The sequence below is a fragment of the Pseudophryne corroboree genome, chromosome 9 (assembly GCF_028390025.1).
Source record: "Pseudophryne corroboree isolate aPseCor3 chromosome 9, aPseCor3.hap2, whole genome shotgun sequence".
In the NCBI taxonomy this organism is placed as follows: Eukaryota; Metazoa; Chordata; class Amphibia; order Anura; family Myobatrachidae; genus Pseudophryne; species Pseudophryne corroboree.
The window spans coordinates 232,040,392-232,059,341 of NC_086452.1; the positions used below are offsets into that span (position 1 = coordinate 232,040,392).

The window sequence follows — 18,950 nt, forward strand, 5'->3', positions numbered from 1 at the left end:
TGAATGGGGCAGCAAAATACACAGCTCAGCTTGGCCAGGCACAGTTGCACATAGCCATGCCACGTGTGCACATGTACAGGAGAAATTGCCACAATAACGTAGCTACATCTGTATCAGTGGCGTCACAAGGGAGGCCTGCTCCCGGGTGTCACCTGTCGAGGGGTGACACCAAAATGCGGGCTCCTGCTCAGTGACAGGAGCCGAGTGCGGCACTGTTACATTATGTGCAGCACTTGGCTCCTGTCACTGTGCAGGAGCCTGCACTGCAGGCACAGCACTCCCCGGGAGTCAGCCCCCACCTCCCAAACCCCCGAATTACAAAAAAACGGGTGTCGGGATGTGAAACCACGCCCCTTCCTGTAAAGCCACGCCCCTTTCTGTAATTCAAGCACCAAAAATGGGTGTCAAGCCGCGAAGCCCCGTCCGTCAAAATGAAGCCCTGCCCCCTACCACAAAGCCCCACCCCTTTTTCTTCACCGCTGCACCGGGTGTCCAGGAGGTAAGTGATGCCTCTGATCTGTATCTCAATTAGATACAGTATTCTAAGGTTAAAGCAGAGCCCTTATGGAGTTGGATGTTACTATCACATTATACAGTATGTGTAGTACAAAAATGATCCTGTGTCTGTGATATAAGATGTAAATTCAAGATGGGGCTAGGTTTTGGTGTAAATTAATCAGCAGATAGTGATAATTATCTGACCAGACAAGTTATACCAATTCAGTTATCTGGCTATGCCATCAATCCTCTAGAGCAGGCATGTCCAAACTGCGGGCCGGTTATCATAGATGTGTCCCTCCCACATTCCGACTTCAAAAACAAAAAATTATAATTAAACTGCGGAAAAAAATTGCAATATTTGAGCAGATGAAGTTTATAGTGGTAACACTGGTTAATTAACATGTATTGTACCAATAATTATCAAACCAGACAGGTTACTAAATTCAGTTGCCTGGCTAGGCTAACAATCCTCTAGAACACCAGAAAAATTAATCCCTATATTACTGTTCTTAAATTTATCAATTAGCAATTGTTGTCATATTAATACACACTCACAGACATATTGGGGGTGATTCAGACCTTATCGTAGATGTGCTAAATTTAGCACGTCTACGATCAGCTTCCCTGACATGCGGGGGGACGCACAACGTGCGGGGGGACGCAGGGGCCGACCCCCCTTCTCCCGCACAAGTACAAAAGCATTGCACGGTGGCGATGCTTTTGTACTGTAGGAGTAGCTCCCAGCCAGTGCAGCTCGTGTGCTACCCATCACTGGCCGGGTCGCAGTGGCTGCGTGTGACATCACGCAGCCGCCACAGTCTGCCCCCCCCCCCAATGGCAGGGCTGCCAAGAGAAATCCTGGGCCCCGATGCACAAACTTCCGGGCCCCCACGGAGTGGGTATGGCCACAGTATGTATATTTATCTATTTCTATATATAGGTAAATATATACTGTATATCTATATAGAAATATTCATATATCTATATAGAAATATATATAGATCCATATATATATATATATATATCTATATATATTACTAACACTAACGGTAATGTATGGATGCACGTATTATCGAATATTTATATAGAATTTATAAGACACAGTGCTGTGTCTGTCACTTACTGTTCTCAGCTATCAGTGTTGCAGCCGAACATACTCGCTCCCGACGAGGTGACCAGCCCTGCTGCTGATTCTTACAACTTAGCTGAGCTGCGCCACTTCTTAAACCGAAAGGCCATGCCCAGCCAGCTGCACGCCTGCCCCTGCCCACCTCCCGGAGCTTGCTGATTCTGAAGAGGCCACCCAGAGCCGGCAGCAGAGATTGACTCACGAGATGATGATATAATCTCGCGAGATCCTAGCAGTGGTACGGCAGGTGGAAGTGGCTGTGAGGGACGTCCATGACAAGAAATAAAAGCCAGGTGACACACACATACATCCCCCCTCCCGGCGGCCCGACCAGCTGCTCTCACGCCCGCCAACTGGTTTATAATACAGTAAAAACAATTATCCCACCAAAAAAATGGCTGATGGTGTGCTCTGGCCTGGGCCCCATGGCATGCCTGGGCCCGGGTAGTCTGTAGCCCCTCCCCCCCTCTCTCAACACCACTGCCCAACGATCCAGGCACGCCTGCATTGCCCGGACTGCGCCCCCGAAACGGGCAGAGACGATCGCTAGCCTAAGACAGCGATCGGATCTGAATAAACCCATTTTCCCAAAGTGTCCATCCCATCATTAGACTTCAAAAAGCATAATAATTCTGCTTTTAGTGAATGCAATCACAATGTTTAGCAGATGATGTCTATAGTGGTAATCATGATGAACTTCTGCTAATTAGTAGTTCAAAGTACAATATTTTACTGCAGTAATATGTTGTGCTTTTTTTTTTTTTTAGCAGGAAATACCCTAAGATTCAGGAACAGCTACACATTATATTCATCTGTCTGGTTGTTCTAATGTGTGTGACAAACTGATGAATTACCTAATTTCCAGTAAACCAAACTTCCCAACTTCCACCCGTAGAAATTAGGGACTAATGCACTGCGAAGCCTCGAGAAAAAGGGGGTGGGGATAGATATATATATATATATATATATATATACATATATATATTCACATATCTGGAAACCCCTCTTAAAAATCCTGCATTTGCCCCTGAATGGAGCTAATTTATTATTGGTCATTTTTATGCAAACCATTTTACATTGCTTATTATACTTGAAGCTTCACATAAAGGTGTCTTGTATTTGTTTAGTATATTAGTGTAATGTTGAACCACATATTTGAAAACCAGCATTGGTGTTTATAGTAATCAGGCATTTAATAGGTTAATTATAGCAGGATATTCCAGGTTTGCACTGTATGGTCAAACCAGGGCCGGTTCTACACCTTGTGGCACCCAGGGTGAAAGTTTCCATTGGTGCCTCCCCACTCACGTAAAATAGGGTTAGTGCGCATCTCCTTATAGTGGGTGTAGTATGGTATGCCGGCGGCCTGGCTCCCGGCGGCCAGCATACCGGTGCCGGAAGCCCGACCGCCGGCATACTGACAGCGTTGCGAGCGCAAATGAGCCCCTTGCCGTGGCAACCTGAAGACTACCCCCTTATAGTAATGCCCCTTTCACATTATGCCACATACTATAATGCCCATTACACATTATTCCACACACCGTAATGCCTATTCCACATTATGCCACACACTGTATTGCACATTACATATTATGCCGCACACCATAATGCCCATTACACATTATGCCACACACCGTAATGCCTATTACACGTTATGCCACACAACATAATGCCCATTACACATTATTCCACACACCGTAATGCCTATTCCACATTATGCCACACACTGTAATGCCCATTACATATTATGCCACACACCATAATGCCCATTACACATTATGCCACACACTGTAATGCCTATTACACGTTATGCCACACACCATAATGCCCATTACACATTATGCCACACACCAAAATTCCCATTACATGTTATTCCACACACCATAATGCCTAATACAATTTATGCCATACACCCTAATGCCTATTACACATTATGCCACACACCATAATGCCAATTAAACGTTATGCCACACACCATAATGCCTATTATAACTCATGCCACACACCATAATGCTTATTATACGTTATGCCACACACCATAATGTTCATTATATGTTATGCCACCACCTGTACTGCCTAATACACATTATGCCACACACGTAATGCATATTACATGTTATGACAAACACCATAATGCCTGTTACACATTATGCCACACATTGTAAGGCATTTTGCATGTTATGCCACACACCATAATACCCGTTACACGTTATGCCAAACACTATAATGCCTATTATATATTATGCCACACCATAATGCCTATTGCACATTATGCCACACACTGTAAAGCCTATTACACGTTATGCCACACACTGAAATGCCACACACCATAATGCCCATTACATGTTATGCCAAACACCATAATGCCTATTACAAGTGCTGCAAGTATGCCAGTACTGCGTACCGTTAAGAACTTGGCAGTTGGTATGCAGTACCACTGGCCCGACCACCTTGCAGGAGCTGTGTCCATGGGGAGGAGAGCACAGCGCATACCTCTCCTGCCCCTAAGTCCGGTCTCCAGCAGCTCTGACACTATGAGGGCAAATGTGTATCTGGCTCTATTGGGGGCATATGTGTATCTGGCTCTATTGGGGGCATATGTGTATCTGGCTCTACTGGGGGCATATGTGTATCTGCCACTGTGGGGGCAGTATGTGTATATGGCACTGTGGGGGCATATGTGTACCTAGCACTGTGTGGGCTTATGGGGATCTGGCACTATTGTGGGCATATGTGTATCTGGCACTATTGGGGGCATATGTCTATCTGGCACTGTGGGGGCATATGTGTATCTGGCTCTACTGGGGGCATATGTGTATCTGGAACTGCACTACTGGGGCATATGTGTATCTGGCACTGCACTACTGAGGGCATATGTGTATCTGGCACTGCACTAGAGGTCCTACTCATCCTCTAGCATCTGTCACCGTTCTCTCCTTCAGACGGAAGAAGTCAAGTAAGACCTCCAGCGTCTGAGTGGTTACCTCAATGGTATCAGCTGCAGTGGGTGCCCACGCACCCCACGGCACCTGCTGCAGCCAGGGTGTGGAGTGTAGGCAGGCACTTGCGGGGTGACTGCAGCCTAGCCCTTAGGCCATAGCTCCCCAGGCGGGTGCCTGGCTTGCCTGCACCTAAAACCGCTCCTGGGTCAAACACAATACTAATATACTAAACAAATACATGACATTTTATGTGAAGCTTAAATTATAATGAGCAATGTAAAATGGAATGCATACAAATGACCAATAATAAATTTACTCCGTTGCAAATGCCATTGTCATTTCACTAAATATTCTGCTGTATAATATACTGCGTAGATTAAATATTGACCCTATATGTGGTGTTTTAAGTGCAATAAATAAATAAATAAATAAATAGAGAATGGCTTATACATTAAATATAATCATTAATATGAACAAATTATGTGATGATCAGCCCAGCTTGGACATTTGAGTAATATTGGGTGTATCTAGAATTGATGAGGGAACAATTGTGACATAATTCTATGCATTGATCTATTCCTATCATTAAGAAGAATCACTCATTTATTGAGTATTGGCAGTGAAGCGAGTGGCTAATGTAAGTCACATCACCATTGCTTTTCTGGTCACACTACACTATGGCCCTCATTCCGAGTTGTTCGCTCGGTATTTTTCATCGCATCGCAGTGAAAATCCGCTTAGTACGCATGCGCAATGTTCGCACTGCGACTGCGCCAAGTAACTTTACTATGAAGAAAGTATTTTTACTCACGGCTTTTTCTTCGCTCCGGCGAACGTAATGTGATTGACAGGAAATGGGTGTTACTGGGCGGAAACACGGCGTTTCAGGGGCGTGTGGCTGAAAACGCTACCGTTTCCGGAAAAAACGCAGGAGTGGCCGGGGAAACGGTGGGAGTGCCTGGGCGAACGCTGGGTGTGTTTGTGACGTCAACCAGGAACGACAAGCACTGAAATGATCGCACAGGCAGAGTAAGTCTGGAGCTACTCTGAAACTGCTAAGTAGTTAGTAATCGCATTATTGCGAATACATCGGTCGCAATTTTATGAAGCTAAGATTCACTCCCAGTAGGCGGCGGCTTAGCGTGTGTAACTCTGCTAAAATCGCCTTGCGACCGATCAACTCGGAATGAGGGCCTATGTTTAATTCCGTGAGTCAGTGCAAGGCTCTGCAGGGAACTACTTAGATAAAAATGCAATATGCAACAAATGTCATAGAACTAGAGGCAGAACTACCGCCAGTGCAACCAGTGCGTTGCACTGGGGCCCGCCACTGTCCAGGGGCCCAAAGCTTGTAATGAGTCAAACTGACTCATTACATGCCGCTGTGTGCTGCGGGCAACCGCTGCCCGCAGCACACAGCCGCCCGGAGAGAGAGGAGAGGAGCAGCGGTACGGGGGAGAAGGAGGATGAGGGAGGTGGAGGAGGGAGCCGCAGCAGCGCTTTACTACTGGTTGAGGCGCTGCTGCTGCTGTCCCTCTGCTTCACTATAGGCTGTCTTCCGAGAACAGCCTATAGTGAAGCAGAGGGGCAGCAGCAGCAGCGCCTCCACCAATAACACAGCGCTGCTACGGCTCCCTCCTCCACCTCCCTCCTCCTCCTTCTCTCCTGCCCGGGAATCGTGACCAGAAGCTGCACCGAGGAGCCTGAGCCAGCGGAGAGGATAAGTATAATTCTTTCTTTCTTTCTTTCTTTCTTTCTTTCTTTTCTTTCTTTCTTTCTTTCTTTGTAGAAAAAGGGGGAATCTGCTTGCCGCAATGTGTAAAAAGGGGGAATCTGCCTGCCGTAATTTGTAAAAAGGGGGAATCTTTGCTGCAATGTGTAAAAAGGGGGAATCTGCCGGCCGTGATGTGTAAAAAGGGGGAATCTTTTGCGCAATGTGTAAAAAGGGGGAATCTGCCTGCCGTAATGTGTAAAAAGGGGGAATCTTTGCCGCAATGTGTAAAAAGGGGGAATCTGCCTGACTTGATGTGTAAAAAGGGGGAATCTGCCTGACGTGATGTGTAAAAAGGGGAATCTGCCTGCCGTAATGTGTAACTAGGGCACGCTGTCTGCCGTAATGTGTAAAAAGGGGACGCTGTCTGCCGTTATGTGTAAAAAGGGCACGCTGTCTACCGTTGTGTGTAAAAAGTGTACGCTGTCTGCCGCTATGTTAATCAAGGGCACGCTGTCTGCCGTTATGTGTAAAAAGTGTACGCTGTCTGCCGCTATGTGTAACAACGGCACGCTGTCTGCCGTTATGTGTAAAAAGGGCACGCTGTCTGCCGTTATGTGTAAAAAGGGGGACGCTGTCTGCCGTAATGTGTAAAAAGGGGACGCTGTCTGCTGTAATTTGTAAAAAGAGGAATCTGTCCGCCGTAAGGTGTAAAAGGGTCTCTACCTGGTGTAGTGGTGCTACTGTGCGGCGTAATTTGAATAATGGAGACTACTGTGCACCGTTTTATGAATTGGTATTATTTTGTGGCCACACCCCTTCTTCACGAAGCCACGCCACTATGTATTTTTGCACGCGCCTACGGCGCGCACTGCCCCTGTTTTGCATGCAGGGATGGGGCTCCGATGCCGTTTCTTGCACACAGTGCTAAAATGTCTAGTTACGGCACTGTTGCTAGGTATCCATTTCTCTGGCCCTGAGGAGGACCCCCTCACCAGATCCTCTCCAGGGGTGAGGGGGTGGACTTGGATGGGATGGGGGGGGGGGCAAAGCATTTTGTCGCACCTGGGCCCATCGCTCGCTAGTTCCGCCACTGCATAGAACAATGTATCTAGGTCAGGGGTGGGGAACCTTTGGCCCTCCAGCTATTGTTGAACTACACATACCAGCATGCCCTTTTACAGTTTTGTTATTTGGCCAGATACAATAGTTGCAGGATATGCTGGGATGTATAGTTCAACAACAGCTGGAGGGCTACAGGTTCCCCAGCCCTGATCTTTTTGCACAAACTTGAACAAGTGTACTTGTTGGGTGTTAAGGATTAGGTAATTATTGAGCCTGTCACACACATTAAAACAACCAGACAGATGAATATAACGTGTACTGAATCTTAGGGTATTTCCTGCTAAAATAGCAGAACATAATACTGCAGTAAATTATTGCGCTTTGAACTACTAATTTGCAGAACTTCAATATGATTACCACTGTAGACATCATATGCTAAACATTATGATTGCATTCACTAAAAGCAGAATTATTTTGCTTTTTGAAGTCTAATGATGAGATGGACACTTTGGGACAATCTGTATTAATATGACAACAATTGCTAATTGATAAACCTCTTTAATAACAATGATATACAGTATATAAAGGGATTCATTTCTCTAGTGTTCTAGAGCACAGGTTCTCAAACTCGGTCCTCAGGACCCCACACGGTTCATGTTTTGCAGGTCACCTGTAGAGTTTTAAAATGTGACAGTTGGTGATACACAGTGCACCTGCTGAGTGACATGGAAAACATGAACCGTGTGGGGTGTTGAGGACCGAGTTTGAGAACCACTGTTCTAGAGGATTGTTAGCATAGCCAGGCAAATTTGAATTTAGTAACCTGTCTGGTCAGTACACCACCTGTTAATTAAGTTGTGTCAGCACTATAAACTTCATCTGCTCAAATATTGCAATTATTTTGCTAGAGCTCAATTACAGATGGGTCCTCCGTTATCTTGGCTGGCTGAGGCGTTAGTCGCGATCGGGAATACGCAGCGTACCGGGGCGCAGGTAGGCGCGCCTAGTCGCAGAGAGGCGCACCTAATCGCAGGGAGGCGCACAGAGCGTTTGTCGTTACCTTTAAGTGTAATACCTGCGTTCATCCACCAGATGTCGCTTTTTACAATCACCACTGCGCATGCGTGTGGTCTCCCATAAAATACAATACTGAAATACATAGTAAGAACTACTTTACTAGTGTGTCTCATTACGCTACATTTCTCATACGTCCCAGAGGATGCTGGGGTCACATTAAGAACCATGGGGTATAGACGGGATCCGCAGGAGACATGGGCACTTTAAGACTTTGAATGGGTGTGAACTGGCTCCTCCCTCTATGCGCCTCCTTCAGACTCCAGTTTAGAATCTGTGCCCAGGTAGACTGGATGCACTCTGAGGAGCTCTTCTGAGTTTCTCTGAAAAGACTTATGTTAGGTTTTTTATTTTCAGGGAAAACTGCTGGCAACAGTCTCCCTGCTTCATGGGACTTAGGGGAGAGAACTCAGACCTACTTCTGGGAGTTTTAAGGCTCTGCTTCTTTGGCTACAGGACACCATTAGCTCCTGAGGGTTTGATCACTAGGTACGCCTAGGGGCTCATTCCCAGAGCCGGCCGTCACCCCCCTTGCGGAGCCAGAAGTCAGAAGACAGGTGAGTAGAAGAAGAAAAGAAGACTTCAGTGACGGCTTATGAGGTACCGCACAGCGATCGCACGCTGCGCATCATGCTCCCACACACAACAGCACTACAGGGTGCAGGGCGCGGGGGGTGCCCTGGGAAACATATAAACCTCAAAAATAAGACTGGCAAGAAGGGACATAGGTGCCTAGGCACTGTCCTAACCCCCGCCTGTATAAAGATTTAGTTGGAAAAAGCGGGACTGAAGCGCGCCATTGAGGAGGCGGGGCTTAGTCCTCTCAGCTTACACAGCTCAGCACCATTTTCTATGCAGACACGCTGGTCCTTCCTCACACTTCTGAATAAATATCAAAATATATATATATACATATATGGAATGGGGGGATGAGGGATGTATAGCGACCAACGGTGTCAATTAGGTAAGATTGGCAATAAAAAATATAATAAAACTATTTATTAATATAAAAATAAATTAAAATGACATATATATGAAATGGGACAACAATACAATCACAGCTGCACTAAAACACTTAAAATGAAAATATATAAATATATAAAACTACAATAAGATCAAAATAAGCAGATTTTCCTTATCTGTGGTATGAGGTAAGTATAGGTCTTCCAACGCGTTTCGTCACTTGGACTACATCACGGGGCTGGGGTAGAATGGGACAAGCTGGCTATATATAGTGATATCAATCAGGGAGCAATTATGACCTCACTTCCTGTTTGGGAATTGACTGCCACTAACTGCGCTTTATAAACAGGTTAACAAGTGCTGGGGAGTGACTTAACATACAAGAGGACCAGTGCCCACAGTCAATATATAAAAACGATTGCTCCTTAGAGCATAAAAGTTTTTCCTGGTTAAAGGCCATCAGAGCAGTACTTCCGCCCTACTTCCGGTGTCTGGGCGCGTCCGCGACTTCCGCCCCACTTCCGGTCTGATACTGCGCATGCGCCCGTCCCGGGCTGATGGAGCAGAAGTGTAGATCAAAGCTGCTAGAATATAAAACAAGAGAGAAAACAAAGGATTCCACAGCCTTCATAACGACCTTCAATCGACATGAAAAATCCATCCGTGAAACATTCAGGAACCACTGGAAAATACTGCTTATGGACCCCTTCCTCAAAGAAATCCTCCCTCCCCGTCCGGAAATAATATTCAAGAAATCGCGGAATCTTAAGGATATATTAGAACCAAGCATGCTGACATCTGACCAGGAGAAAGACCACACATGGCCCAAGTGTGTGGGTTCTTATAAATGTGGGCGATGCAACGTATGCAGGTATCTACACCCAAATAGGAAAACCTTCACAGATGTGGGAAAGAACAAGGAGTATGAAATAAAAGATTACATGAACTGCAATACCCAGTCAGTCATATACCTCCTGGAATGTGACTGCAGCAAACAATACATCGGGTAGACCAAAAGACCCCTTAAGTTACGGATACAAGAGCATGTGAGGAACATCAAGAACAAAGTGGAAAGCCATGCTGTCTCCAAACACTGTGACACACAACTCCAATCCGGAGGCGTTAACATTTAAAGCCATCGAACTGGTAAAATTGGGAGACAGAGGAGGTGATCTTGCCAACAAGCTTTCACGCCGAGAGATGTATTGGATTTTCCAGTTGCAGACATTACAACCGAAGGGTTTCAATGACAACTACGAGATCACCCCCTTCTTATGAAAAATGGAAGTACCCTCTGTAGCTGTATTACTGCGTACCCTACACATTCTTGCCTGTACCCCCTGCCCAAATCCCCCCCTTCTTCCCCCCTCCCTTTCTTTTCCCTCCCCCCTTTTCCCCCCTGCCCCCCCCACCCCCACCCACGTATCACTCACCATCCCATATTACTTCTATGCACTCTGTTAGAGATAAAGATTCACTAAGTTTTCAGTGGTTTGGAGTTTCGACCAAGAAGGTACAACGTCGATACAGTCATACCACGCTGGAAATGCCCAAATACGTCCGATCTTGGAAGCTAAGCAGTGTTGGGCCTGATCAGTACCAGTGTGGGGGACCACCAGGGAAGATAGGTACTGTATAGTACAATAACAAATAGCTGCCTTAGAAAGGTATATACTCCATATTAACAGAATCATAACCCCATATAACACAGCACTGAACACCTCAGTACGAATTTATGGGGTAGTTCTTTAAAGTAGACCAACCAGCACCAGCACTTTATATGTGCACTTTATAAGTACATGCACCTTATGTAATCAGCACTAGCACCTTATATGTGTACATTATAGGTATATGCATTTTTCCATCGGACATGGGCCCTCATTCCGAGTTGTTCGCTCGGTATTTTTCATCGCATCGCAGTGAAAATCCGCTTAGTACGCATGCGCAATGTTCGCACTGCGACTGCGCCAAGTAACTTTACTATGAAGAAAGTATTTTTACTCACGGCTTTTTCTTCGCTCCGGCGATCGTAATGTGATTGACAGGAAATGGGTGTTACTGGGCGGATACACGGCGTTTCAGGGGCGTGTGGCTGAAAACGCTACCGTTTCCGGAAAAAACGCAGGAGTGGCCGGGGAAACGGTGGGAGTGCCTGGGCGAACGCTGGGTGTGTTTGTGACGACAACCAGGAACGACAAGCACTGAAATGATCGCACAGGCAGAGTAAGTCTGGAGCTACTCTGAAACTGCTAACTCGTTTGTAATCGCAATATTGCGCGTACGTCGGTCGCAATTTTAAGAAGCTAAGATTCACTCCCAGTAGGCGGCGGCTTAGCGTGTGTAACTCTGCTACATTCGCCTTGCGAGCGAACAACTCGGAATGAGGGCCATGGTTTTTAGACGTACCTAAGTAAATATAACATGCACTTTATATAATCAGCACTAGCACTTTATATGTGCACTTTATAGGTATATGCCCCTTATGTAATCGTTCACCGGACGCGGTTTTTTAGACGTACCTAAATTAATATAATAAGCACATGCACCATAAGGTATCACGCCAGAACACCATACTCTTTTTATTTATAAATACATGTTATTTTCCCTCACATTGCCATTTTTTAACCCTATGAGCCTGCATCCTTTAAACTACTATTTTAAAGATTGTTATGAATGACATCCGTATCTTACTCATTTTTTCTTCTTTTTTCTTTTTTGGGAACATTGTAATAAAAACACAAAAATGTCCCCTAAGATGTTCTTCTGAAAGATGGCCGCCGTGATCTAAGAACTATACACTACACTTCTGCTCCATCAGCCCGGGACGGGCGCATGCGCAGTATCAGACTGGAAGTGGGGCGGAAGTCGCGGACGCGCCCAGACACCGGAAGTAGGGCGGAAGTTCTGCTCTGATGGCCTTTAACCACGAAAAGACTTTTATGCTCTAAGGAGCAATCGTTTTTATATATTGACTGTGGTCACTGGTCCTCTTGTATGTTAAGTCACTCCCCAGCACTTGTTAACCTGTTTATAAAGCGCAGTTAGTGACAGTCAATTCCCAAACAGGGGGGTATATTTACTAAAATTCGTATTTTTCAGAAAGAGATTAAAGTTCAAACACGAATGACATCGGATGTGTAATTTTGCAACTTTTTGAATTTATTACGACTCATTTACTAAGCTGTCGTATTTTACATTTTCGTGTTTTCCGATGTCGATGTCATTCGTATTTTTTGGCAGTGTTTTACGGGAGTGAATAGTAAAACACTGCCGACATTAAAACAATGAAACTCGCCCGGATCTGTGAGATCCATGCAGGGTTTCATTGTGCATCTTTAAAAAAATGTAAAATAGTTTAAAGTGGAAAAAAAAATGCGTGGGGTCCCCCCTCCTAAGCAAAACCAGCCTCGGGCTCTTTGAGCCGGTCCTGGTTGAAGAAATATGAGGAAAAAAATGAGTGGGGTTCCCCCATATTTAATCAACCAGCACCGGGCTCTGCGCCTGGTCCTGGTGCAAAAAATACGGGGGACAAAAAGCGCAGGGGTCCCCCATATTTTTTACACCAGCACCGGGCTCCACTAGTCAGAGAAATAATGCCACAGCCGGGGCACACTTTTATATAGGTCCATGCGGCCCTGGCATTAAATCACTAACTAGTCACCCCTGGTCGGGGTACCCTGGAGGAGTGGGAACCCCTTAAAGCAAGTGGTCCGCCCCCTCCAGCCACCCAAGGGCCAGGGGTGAAGCCCGAGGCTGTCCCCCCCATCCATGGGCTGCGGATGGGGGGCTGATAGCCAAGTGTAAAATGAAAGAATATTGTTTTGCACAAGAACTGCAAGTCCCTGCAAGCCTCCACCGCAAGCTGGTACTTGGAGAACCACAAGTACCAGCATGCGGGGGTTAAACGGGCCCGCAGGTACCTATAGTTCTTCTGCAAAAAAAATACCCAAATAAAAACAGGACACACAGACGGGGAAAGGGGTCCCATGTGTAAACATGGGAACCCTTTCAGTGCGTGGATCGGGTATGCGTTTTGTTTTTTTGCCAAGTACATGGATTATAAAAAAAGAACAGGACACACTGGATTTAGGTGAGTATAATTTTATTTTCAGGTACCCTGGAATCGACGTCGAGACGTGGGCCGAGTCGGCAGCTGAACATAGGTAAGTATGTGTGTGTCTGAATGTATGTAATAAAGTTGTACTTTCAAGGTGTGTGTGTCCTGTTTTTATTTGGGTATTTTTTTTGCAGAAGAACTATAGGTACCTGCGGGCCCATTTAACCCCCGCATGCTGGTACTTGTAGTTCTCCAAGTACCAGCTTGCGGGGGAGGCTTGCAGGGACTTGTAGTTCTTGTGCAAAAAACAATAATCTTTTATTTTATACTTGGCTATCAGCCCCCCATCCGCAGCCCATGGATGGGGGGGACAGCCTCGGGCCTCACCCCTGGCCCTTGGGTGGCTGGAGGGGGTGGACCCCTTGATTTAAGGGGTTCCCACTCCTCCAGGGTACCCCGGCCAGGGGTGACTAGTTAGTGATTTAATGCCAGGGCCGCAGGGACCTATATAAAAGTGTCCCCTGGCTGTGGCATTATCTCTTTGACTAGTGGAGCCCGGTGCTGGTGTAAAAAAATACGGGGGACCCCTACGCTTTTTGTCCCCCATATTTTTTGCACCAGGACCAGGTGCAGAGCCCGGTGCTGGTTGATTAAATATGGGGGAACCCCAGTCATATTTTCCCAAATATTTTTTCAACCAGGACCGGCTCAAAGAGCCCGAGGCTGGTTTTGCTTAGGAGGGGGGACCACACGCATTTTTTTTTCTACTTTTACACTATTTCCCACCCCTTCCCACTGATAACCATGCACGGATCTCATGGATCCGTGCATGCCTATCAGAACACGGTAAAAACAAGCAGGTCTGTTTTGAAACTGCTTTTTTTTACGATTTGTATTTTTTCACGGCAGTGTTTGGCTATTGCCGGCAGTGTTTGTGAAATACACTTTTTAGTAAATTACCGAGTTGTATCAAAAAACAGTCGTATTTGACCGATGGTGTATTCATTCGTATTTTTTTTCTTTGACTTCAAAAAAAATACGAATGCCCTCATCACTGCCGAGATTTGAGTTTAGTAAATTCCCGAGATGACACTTTGAAGAAAAAACACCATCTCGGTCAAAATCGTGAGCTTAGTAAATATACCCCAGGAAGTGAGGTCATAATTGCTCCCTGATTGATATCACTATATATAGCCAGCTTGTCCCATTCTACCCCAGCCCTGTGATGAAGTCCAAGTGACGAAACGCATTGGAAGACCTATACTTACCTCATACCACAGATAAAGAAAATCTGCTTATTTTGATCTTATTGTAGTTTTATATATTTATATATTTTCATTTTAAGTGTTTTAGTCCATCTGTGATTGTATTGTTGTCCCATTTCATATATATGTCATTTTAATTTAATTTTATATTAATAAATAGTTTTATTATATTTTTTATTGTCAATCTTACCTAATTGACACCGTTGGTCGCTATACATCCCTCATCCCCCCATTCCATTTTACTTGTTTCAGAGAATTACCACCCCGGTTTATATTGAGGGACCCAGCTGACGCCCCATTAGTACCACAGGGGAGTGTCACATTGTATTGCCATCTATACACACAAACATATCTGAATTATATCACATGTGGCGCAGTATTAATCCTTGTTTCTATATATACATTATATATATATATATGTAATATAAAAGCGCTGCAGGTCTGGGGCATTCCTTAGTGTTTCAGAACCGGTGATTAGGCGCTGGGTTGTGGGCTGGCAATCTTCCTCTGTGTCTCTCTGACAGACTTTACTGTGGGTCTGTCCCCTATATGCCCGGTGTGTCGGTGGGTGTTTGGTACACGTGTGTTGGCATGTCTGAGGCTGAGGGAGTGACCCCGTCGGCACCGCCGGCTCCTGATGGTACTTGGTACATGTGTGTCGACACGTCGGTGGCTGAATGTTTTTCCCAAGAGAAAACGATATTAGGGACACAGACGAGTGTGGGTGGCCATGTAGGCACCACCAATTTCTGACTGGGTAAAAAATTTGCATATCAGAAAGGATATATATATGTGTATATATATATATATATATATATATATAGTAAGGTTGAATAACTCTGTGTCCCCAACACAGACGTAGAAATATCTATTGAGCATGTCATGTTCATAGCTATATTTCTCTCAGACCCCTCGGGGTCGCAAAAATTTTATTTTGCCCAGTTACTACTCCCTGATATCGACACGGATACTGTTTCCTAGGTCGACCATAAAGTTTCCTGATTAGATCCGGCAAAAAAAAGAAAAGAAAAAAAAATAAGATTTTAAACCTACCGGTAAATCTTTTTCTCCTAGTCCGTAGAGGATGCTGGCGACTCCGTAAGGACCATGGGGATAGACGGGCTCCGCAAGAGACATGGGCACTAAGAAAGAACTTTAGGTATGGGTGTGCACTGGCTCCTCCCTCTATGTCCCTCCTTCAGACCTCAGTTGAAGAAACTGTGCCCAGAGGAGACGGACAGTACGAGGAAAGGATTTTTAATCCAAGGGCAAGATTCATACCAGCCCACACCATTCACACCGTATAACCTGGGATATACGAACCAGTTAACAGTATGAAACAACACAGCATCAGTCCGAGACTGAGGAAAACTGTAACATAACCCTTATGTAAGCAAAACTATATACAAGTCTTGCAGAAGTAGTCCGCACTTGGGATGGGCGCCCAGCATCCTCTATGGACTACGAGAAAAAGATTTACCGGTAGGTTTAAAATCTTATTTTCTCTTACGTCCTAGAGGATGCTGGGGACTCCGTAAGGACCATGGGGATTATACCAAAGCTCCCAAACGGGCGGGAGAGTGCGGATAACTCTGCAGCACCGATTGAGCAAACATGAGGTCCTCCTCAGCCAGGGTATCAAACTTGTAGAACTTTGCAAATGTATTTGAACCCGACCAAGTAGCAGCTCGGCACAATTGTAATGCCGAGACCCCTCGGGCAGCCGCCCAAGAAGAGCCCACCTTCCAGGTGGAATGGGCCTTAACTGATTTTGGTAACAGCAATCCAGCCGTTGAATGAGCCTGCTGAATCGTGTTACAGATCCAGCGAGCAATAGTCTGCTTTGAAGCAGGAGCGCCAACCTTGCTGTCTGCATACAAGACAAACAGTGCTCCTGTTTTTCTAACTCTAGCCGTTCTGGCTACGTAAATCTTCAAAGCCCTGTCCACATCAAGGGACTCGGAATCCTCCAAGTCACGTGTAGCCACAGGCACCACAATAGGCTGGTTCATATGAAAAGATGAAACCACCTTTGGCAAGAATTGAGAACGAGTCCGCAATTCCGCTCTATCCATATGGAAAACCAGATAGGGGCTTTTATGAGACAAAGCCGCCAATTCCGACACTCGCCTAGCCGAAGCCAAGGCTAACAACATGACCACTTTCCAAGTGAGATATTTTAATTCTTTCAATTATTTAAGTGGTTCAAACCAGTGCGACTTAAGGAAATTCAACACCACGTTAAGGTCCCAAGGTGCCACCGGAGGTACAAAAGGAGGCTGAATATGCAGCACTCCCTTCACAAAAGTGTGTACTTCTGGGATAGAAGCTAATTCCCTCTGAAAGAAAATGGATAGGGCCGAAATCTGAACCTTAATGGAGCCTAATTTTAGGCCCAAATTCAGTCCAGTTTGTAGGAAGTGAAGGAAACGGCCCAGATGGAATTCTTCCGTAGGAGCATTCCTGGCCTCACACCAAGAAACATACTTCCGCCATATTCGGTGATAATGTTTAGCTGTCACGTCCTTCCTAGCCTTTATCAGAGTAGGAATGACCTCATCCGGAATGCCCTTTTCCGCTAGGATCCGGCGTTCAACCACCATGCCGTCAAACGCAGCCACAGTAAGTCTTTGAACAGACAGGGCCCCTGTTGTAACAGGTCCTGTCTTAGAGGAAGAGGCCACGGATCGTCTGTGAGCATTTCCTGCAGATCCGGATACCAGGCCCTTCGCGGCCAATCTGGAACAATGAGAATTATCTGTACTCCTCTTTTCCTTATTATTCTCAACACCATGGGGATGAGAGGAAGAGGAGGAAACACATAGACCGACTGGAACACTCACGGTGTTACTAGGGCGTCCACTGCCACCGCCTAAGGGGCTCTTGACCTGGTGCAATACCTCTGTAGTTTTTTGTTTAGTCGGGACGCCATCATGTCTATCTGGGGCAGGCCCCAATGACTTGCAATCTGTGCGAAGACTTCCTGAAGAAGTCCACACTCTCCTGGATGTAGATTGTGTCTGCTGAGGAAGTCTGCTTCCCAGTTGTTCAATCCCGGAATGAACACTGCTGACATTGCACCCACATGATTTTCCGCCTAGCGAAGAATCCTGGTGGCATCCGCCATTGCCATTCTGCTCCTTGTGCCGCCTTGGCGGTTTACATGAGCTACTGCGGTGATGTTGTCTGACTGAATCAGACCGGTAGGTCGTGAAGCAAAGTCTCCGCTTGACGAAGGGCGTTGTATATGGCCCTCAGTTCCAGGACGTTGATGTGAAGACAAGTTTCTTGACTTGACCAAAGACCTTGGAAACTTCTTCCTTGTGTGACTGCTCCCCAACCTCGGAGGCTCACGTCCGTGGTCACCAGAACCCAGTCCTGAATGCCGAATCTGCGACCCTCCAGAAGGTGAGCACTGTGCAGCCACCACAGGAGAGATACCCTGGCCCTGGGGGACAGGGTGATCAACCGATGAATGTGTAGATGTGACCCGGACCACTTGTCCAGTAGGTCCCATTGGAAAGTCCTCGCATGGGACCTGCCGAAAGGAATGGCCTCGTAAGATGCCACCATCTTTCCCAGGACTCGAGTGCAGTGATGCACCGACACCTTTTTTGGCTTCAGGTCCCTGACCAGAGTCATGAGTTCCTGGGCCTTTTCTATCGGAAGATAAACCCTTTTCTGGTCCGTATCCAGAATCATGCCTAAGAAGGTCAAACGAGTCGTAGGAACTAACTGTGACTTCGGGATATTGAGAATCCAGCCGTGTTGCTGTAACACCTTCAGTGAAAGTGACACGCTGTTCAACAACTGCTCTCGTGATCTCGCTTTTGTCAGGAGATCGTCCAAGTATGGGATAATTGTGACACCCTGCTTGCGCAGGAGCACCATCATTTCCGCCATTACCTTGGTGAAAATCCTCGGGCCGTGGAAAGCCCAAACGGCAACGTCTGAAATTGGTAATGACAATCCTGTACCGCAAATCTCAGGTACGCCTGATGAGGTGGATATATGGGAACATGAAGGTATGCATCCTTTATGTCCAGGGATACCATAAAATCCCCCTCATCTAGGCTGGCGATGACCGCTCTGAGCGATTCCATCTTGAACTTGAACCTTTTTAAGTATAGGTTCAAGGATTTTAAATTTAAAATCGGTCTGACCGAACCGTCCGGTTTCGGGACTACAAATAGGGTTGAGTAATACCCCCTCCCTTGTTGCAGCAGGGGAACTTTGACCACCA

General features: G+C 46.0%; 1 pseudogene; it reads left to right on the forward strand.

Annotated features, from left to right (window-relative positions):
* The first annotated feature begins 10,907 nt into the window (after positions 1-10,907).
* On the forward strand, positions 10,908-11,025 carry LOC134963110 (5S ribosomal RNA; annotated as a pseudogene).
* Positions 11,026-18,950: the final 7,925 nt, after the last annotated feature.